The following is a 7,550-nucleotide window of genomic DNA, read 5'->3' on the forward strand; positions in this document are numbered from 1 at the left end:
AAATCCCAAACCATTGCCATAAATAGAATCCAAAGCCTTTATTAAACACTTTGCAAGATTGATAGTTATTCAATGAGAAGAAAATCTCAGCGTTGAAACCATGCACATGCAACTGCGGATAAGCTAATAGTGCTTATGGATGCCAAAAGCAACAGACTAATGTCCACACTCTGGGTACAAAGAGAGAAGAGAGAATTGAAAGAATTAAGAGAAGGAAAAGAGACTAAACAACTGACTGTGACGTAGGAACTTCCTTCAATATCTACATTTGGTAGGACTAAGGTGAAAATATCTGCCAATGTATTTGAGCTTGATGAGAAAATACTTGTTGATCTTCAGAGGAAAGAAACAACTGCAGGGTAGTTTAGGGAGGAGCCAAAAAAAAGGTTTCATTCAAGAGCTTTCTTTGCATTTACATCTGTGCATTGAGTGAACGATGATAGGGAAGAAAATACGGGATCATACTTGTTGATCAGGAAGTTCTTCAACATTTACATCTACCAGTGAAAAGCTGTCAAGCTCTGTATCCTCATCATCCTTTTGAAGCTCTCTAAACATGGCCAATACTTGAATCATAGTAGGCCTACGCCAAGGACGATCATCCAAGCATTCACAAGCAATTCTAAGATGTTGAAGTAGATCCACTTCCAAGCTTGGATCTTTCATCAGGTCTGGATCAAAAACATCTGAGATTTTCAATTTGGCATGTTGTTTGACCCATCCAACCAGATTATTGTCTCCAAAGTCTACAGAATCAGTAGGCTGTTTCCCTGTGAGAAGCTCTAACAAGATTACTCCATAGCTGTAAACATCGCCCTTTGTTGTGCATCTAAAACTCTGGTAATACTCTGGAGGAACATATCCTGGTGTGCCTGCAAGTGTGCTGACACTCAGATGGGTGTCCATTGCATTCATAAGCCTTGCCATTCCAAAATCTGAAACTCTCGCTTCAAGATTTTCGTCAAGAAGGACATTGCTTGATTTCATGTCTCTGTGTATAATGTGAGGAATGCAACTATGGTGAAGAAAAGCCAAACCTCTAGCTGCCCCAATTGCAATCTTCTTCCTTACAGGCCAATCAAGTTTAATGCCTTCTTTCATAAGATTATGTAAGACAGTGTCCAAGCTTCCCCAACGCATATATTAGTAGACAAGTAGTGTCTCTTCTCCAATTTTGTGGTAGCCAAGCAGAGGAACTAGATTCCGGTGTTTGATTTTACCAATAATTTCCATTTATGCTGATTCTCAATCTCCTTGTCCTCTTACATGAATAAGTTTCTTGATTGTCACAACAGTTCCATCTTTCAGCTGGGCTTTGTATACATCCCCAAATCCCCCCGAACCAATCAAACTATTTGCATTGAGCCCATTTGTAGCTTCAAGTAAATGAGCAAAAGTAAGCTTCCTAAGTGGTTTTTCAAAGGTTTCAACATTGATACTAAGTGGTTTTAGTACACCTGTAATCTTCAAGCACCCATTCATTGAATTAGGAAAACTTTCCATGTACACTTCTCGTAAATCCTCTTTTTTCTTGTGCTTTCTGCTTTTAATTACCACCATTATCAAGCAAAATATACAAAAAATTGAAGCGAGAAACCCTGTGGCTACACTTGCTGCTAAAGAAGCTTGCTTTCTGTGAGGATTTGAATGCTCTGAGTCTGTTGTCCCATCATTATATGGACAAGGCGGAAGTGGCACTCCACACAGACCTGAGTTGTTTTCATATCTTGAAGCAGGAAATGTTGAAAGTTGACCGGATAGAGGGATTGAACCTGTGAGATTATTGTTGGAAACATCAAGGTCTGCCATGAAAGATAGCCCAGATAAGGACGGAGGTATAAATCCTTGCAAATTGTTATGAGACAAATCTAAAAGTCCGACCTCCTTAACTCCTCCCAAGCTGGATGGAATATTACCAGTGAGATTATTATGCCCAAGATTCAATACTTGTAAGTAATACATAGAACCAATTCCTTCAGGAATGGTTCCTGAAAGCATATTGTATGACAGATCGAGAAAAATCAGAGTCCCATTATTTTTAAACTGATACATTGTAGTTCCCATGTAGACTCGGGTGAATTGACAAGAATGCAACGCGGGCACTCTAGAAATCTGTTCAGGACGAATCCCTGCAAATTCTACAAGACCTCCAGCCCCTCTACAAGCAGTTCCCCCTTCGTTCCTCACAAATGCATACATCTTACCCGACACGCTTCCAGCCGAAATTTTCCCAGAGTGCTTTGATAGCTCACCAGGAATACTGCCATCCAGCTTATTGCTGTTCAAATCTATCCATATCAAGCTTTTACAGTCTCCAAGCTCTGGAGGAATGGTACCAGATAAAGAATTATTTCCCAACTGCAGTATCGCAAGATTATCAAGCTGACCAATCCAGGATGGGATAGTACCTGTCAACCTATTGTTTGAAAGAGAAAGCCATACAAGATTGGTGCAATTTTTTAGACTAGAGGGGATATTACCCGTGATGAAATTATTGTCGAGGATCAGATTCTCTAGGCTCTGGCTATTTGAAAGTTCATCTGGAATTACCCCCTCAAGCTTGTTCAACCACATGACCAAATCCTGAAGATACCGAAGAGACCCAAGCGATGCTGGAATAGTACCCGAAAGATAGTTGAAACTCAAATCAAGGGACTTCATCTGGGTGCAGTCTGCAAGTTCTACAGGGACTGAACCCATCAACATGTTGTCTTGCAGATAGAGCCTCTGCAGAGGAGGTGGAGAGGGTGATTTACAAAAATAACTTGGGATTGTCCCATTGAGATGATTGGAACTAAGGTCTAAAACTTCCAAACTCGGGAATTTTGAAATAGAAACAGGCAGAGCACCACTGATATTGTTATATGAAAGCACCAAATTTTTCAAAGACACCATCCTAGAAATCACATCACCGGGAAAGGTACCGGACAGTCCGTTATTGCTGACATTCATGGTATGCAAAATCAAACAATCAGAAAAAGTAGATGGTATTGTACCAGATATTTTATTGTATGACAAATCCAGGTCTTGGAGGGTTTTGCAGGTGTTACCAAGCTCTGGTGGTATAATCCCATCAAGTTTGTTATTAGAGATCAGAAGGCTTTCAATGTTATGCAGACCAACCCCTAATGAAGAGGGTACGTTTCCAACGAACTGATTAACAGACAAATTCAAACGTTTGAGCTGCTTACAGTTACCAAGAGATGGATGGAGCTCACCTGTTAAGAAGTTGGAGGAGAGATCCAGCGCTGTCAAGCTCTGGAAATCCCCTAAACCAGAGAGGTTCCCTGACATGTTGTTGAAGGAGATATCCAGATACTGTAATCCACTGCATCCCTTCAATCCATCTGCTGCGAACCAACTTATTCTGTTATGTGCAAGATTCAGAGTCTGCAGTCCCTTGCAGTTACGAAACAGAGAAGAGAGCACTGAATCCCCGGTAAGGCTATTGTATGAGACATCAAGCAAAGTCAAAGATCCCAGCCCAAATGAGCCTATCTCAGTGGGGTCTGTAAGCTCGTTTACAGAGAGATTTAACTGCGCTATGTTCTGACAGAGACCCACAAGATCACCAGATAGGGGACCCTGCAGCTTATTGTTGGACAAGTCCACAGTTTCGAGCACATTGCTGCAGTTTATGCCGCCGCTACCACTGTAAGACATATTGCCATGGAAGGCATTGGACTTCAGAACCAGAGTCCGAAGCTTCTCGAGCCCAAAAAGCAAAAACACAGAGGAAAAATTACATTCCAGACCAAAATTACTGAGGTCGACCTTCGAAACTCTGTAGTCAGTGCACTCAACTCCACTCCAGGTGCATGGATTTGGGCTGCTAATTAACCAGTCATGGAGTCTGTTATCTGGGTCACTTTCTACACTATTTTTGAAGGCCATCAGTGCTTCTGCATCACTGGATAGGCCTTGATCCGATACAGATCTGTATGAATCCACTTCGGATCCACTCTGGGCTTGTACTTCTTTTGGGCAGGCAATGAATGCCACTGCTACAACCATCATGACGGCTCTCTGCAGTGAAACCAACTGGGCTGTTGTGGGTGAATCCATGGATTTTGGGGCTGGACACTCAACCAAAGGTTGCTTCTTGATGAAATGAAGTGCTGCAAACTGAATCTGCATCTCATTCTCTCCCCTTCTTCTTCTTCTGGTACTAGTATTTTTCATTTGGGCTAGTAACTCCTGCTGGTACTTTATTTTACTCTACTGAAATACTGTACTATGATGTGTCATCATCTCCTTGCGTATAACGCCTATAAATAGGGGTAAAACCAGTGGATAAACCCTGTGGTGAGTGTTTTCAGGATAATTTTAGGGTATCTTTCACAGGTCAGAAAAATGGTTGTGTCCATTTTCTAATCATTATTATTGTTATTGGCTCAAACCCACTCACTTACTTTTGTGGGGTAAGTTTGTATTGGTGGTTTACAAAGTTTAGATCCTGCTCGGCTATAACAATCCACCACATAATCCGCAATCACAGTAACTGGAAAGAGCCCATTAATTCGCATACGTAGGCCAATTGCTTCATACCCTCGTAAGGTAAATGGTAAAAGCCCACACGTGAGGTAAGCCGGTGCAAGGGATAGGTCATTGCGATAGAATATCTAGCATATATATATATAGAAATTTATTCCCGGATAATCTCATTAAAGTTGTAGTCACAAAATGTGTAAATGGATAAAATGGACAAAAAGAACTTTCGTAAGACCTAATGCAGAGACTATTGGTTACTTGTATTTTACTTTGTGCTCCCATTAGGAAAAAGGTCATATTGTACTATAAAATTTATAATAGTGGGTATTTTGTCGAATGTCATAGTCAGAAATTTATCTATCTGTGTTCATTAGTAAAAAAGATTGGTTTTTTAGTCGGTGTAAATTTATTTGGTCTCTCAAAATGAGCTAGTGTTAAAATTTTCACGAGAGCTTATTTTTTTTGCAGTGATATGTTTGTTTTCTATGAGTTGTTTGTGTTTGTACTTAAGTGTTTGTGTTTGCACAAAAGCAAGGGTAGAAGTTGATAGTTTATAGTTGTTTAATTTGAATGTTGAATTTGGTAATTCTAATATTTTCAAATGGGGAAGGAGTGAACTTGTCACATCGAAATAAAAAGAATGTGCAGAAGGTGATAGTTTATAGTCGTTTAATTTGAATGTTGATTTAGTAATTATAATACTTTTAAATTGGGAAAGAGTGAACTTGTAGTATTGAGATAAAAGGAATTAGTAAAAAGGATATTTGTTTTATTTTCCAAGTAACATGACTTTGATGGAATAGATATACCCTCAAATTGTGACTTCTTAACCAAAAGATTCTAATTTGAATATTGTGTGTTGACTACAATGATTGTCGTACTCATTAATTGAGGAAGTATGAACTTGTTTTATTGAGATAAAATGAAATAAATTAAAAAATATATATATTTTTAATTTTTCAAGTAGCATACATATGTGTTTTGACAATGTCATATTTAATATTCTATAAAATAATGAAAGACGGTGCCTTATTGAATGCCTTAGTATGAGGTTTTAGTTAACGATGCATGTTCATTAGTAAACTTGATCAATGTTCAATTTTCAAATTGGTGTATTCATGTGTTGCTACAACACCATATGGTCTCAAAAAAGACAATAAAGTAAGTGCCTAGTCGAACGCCTTGGTCTAACATTGTGGTTAAGGTTTTGTGGTCATTAAAAGGTTTTGCATTGAATTCTCTAAGTAATGTATAAATTTGTCTCGACCACAGTGTATTATCCTTCAAAACCCATAAAAGTGGATACCTTGTTCAATGCCATGGTCTAGCATTTTTGTTAAGGAACCATGTCCAAAAGCTTGGTGTTTAACTCTCCAAGTGGTGTATCCATGTGTTGTAGCAACAATATACTATGCAACCAAACCAATGAAAAGTGAGTACTTTGCCAAACATGCTAGTCTAGTGTTTTGGTTTAGGACCCAAAGATGTTAGTCTAATGTTTTGGTTTAGGATCCATCTCAATTAGAAAAATTCAATGTGTTTTATTCTCTAAGCAACATATTTGTATATCATGACAACATTTTTTTGACCTAATGGTTGAAAACATGTGCTTCCTCATTGGAGTTCACAAGTTCAAATTCATGAGTTGTAATGACAACATTTTGTCCAACAAAACCAATGAAAGTGATATTTTCCAAATACCTGAGCCTAGTGTCTTGGTTTAGGATCCATCTCAATTAGAAAAAAAATTGTGTTTGATTCTCCAAGCATCGTATCCAATGTATCCATATATCATGACAACATTGTATTGTCTTACAAAACTGATGAATTATTTTTTTTTAATGTCAACATCTAAAATTTTGATTAGGGATCCATATCAACTGAAAAAAGATTTTGCATTTGATTCTCCAAGTAACATATCTTTGTGTCACAAAAATAAGTGAGTTGGCCTAGTGGTTAAATGTATGTGTTTTCCTTGTAAGAGGTCACAAGTTCAAATATAGAGAGGTTAGGTATGTACACCTCCCTAGATTTAGTGGTTCAAATCTAGAGAGGTTAGGTATGTACACCTCCCTAGATTTAGTAGTTCAAATCTAGAGAGGTTATGATGTTCAATTCTCCAATTGGTGTATTCATGTGTTGTGACAATATCACATAATCTCAAAAAACCAATAAAGTAAGTGCCTTATCAAATGCCTTTGTTTGACTTTTTGGTTAAGGATTTGTGGCCATTAAAATAAGGTTTTGTGTTAGATTCTCCAAGCAATGTATAAATGTGTCTCGGCCACATGTATTGTCCTTCAAAACCCATAAAAGTGGATACGTTGTTGAATGTCATGGTCTAGCAGTTTTGCTAAGGAACCATATCCATTAGCAAAAGGGTTTGTGTTTAACTATCCAAGTGGTGTATCCGGGTGTTGTAGCGATGGCATATTGTGTAACCAAACAAATGAAAAGTGAGTACTTTGTCAAACATGCTCGTTTAGTGTTTTGGTTTAGGATCCATCTCAATTAGAAAAAGCTTTTGTTTTATTCTCCAAGCAATGTATATGTATATCATGACAACATTATATTGTCGTACAAAATCAATGAAAGTTTTTTTAGGGGTCATTACTAAAATTTTGATTAAGGATTCATATCCAGTAAAAACAATTAAATTTGATTCTCCAAGTGGCATATCTTTGTGTCACAAAAATATTTGAGTGGGCCTAATAGTTAAAAACGTGTGCTTCCTTATAGGAGGTCACAAGTTCTAATTCATGTGTTGCGTCGACAACATATTGTGCAACAAAACCAATGAAAGTGAGTACTTTACCAAACATGTGAGTCTTGTGTTTTGGTTTAAGATCCATCGTTTATGTGTTTGATTGTCCAAGCAGTGTATCGACTGCATTGTCCTACAAAACCAATAGAATTTTTTTATTTTTTTTCATTTGATTATCTAAAATTTTGATTAGGGATCCATATCCACTAAAAAAAAATCCATTTAATTCTCCAAGTGACATATATTTGTGTCACAAAAATACTTTAGCAGGCCTAATGTTTAAGAGCGTGTTCTT

General features: G+C 37.7%; 1 pseudogene; it reads right to left on the bottom strand.

Moving 5' to 3' along the window:
• Nucleotides 1-347: 347 nt before the first annotated feature.
• Nucleotides 348-4,348, bottom strand: LOC149182610 (protein BRASSINOSTEROID INSENSITIVE 1 pseudogene; annotated as a pseudogene).
• Nucleotides 4,349-7,550: the final 3,202 nt, after the last annotated feature.

The sequence above is a fragment of the Pinus tabuliformis genome, chromosome 3_2, assembly GCF_031772625.1.
Source record: "Pinus tabuliformis cultivar Carrire ecotype Pingquan chromosome 3_2, CPIR1, whole genome shotgun sequence".
NCBI lineage: Eukaryota > Viridiplantae > Streptophyta > Pinopsida > Pinales > Pinaceae > Pinus > Pinus tabuliformis.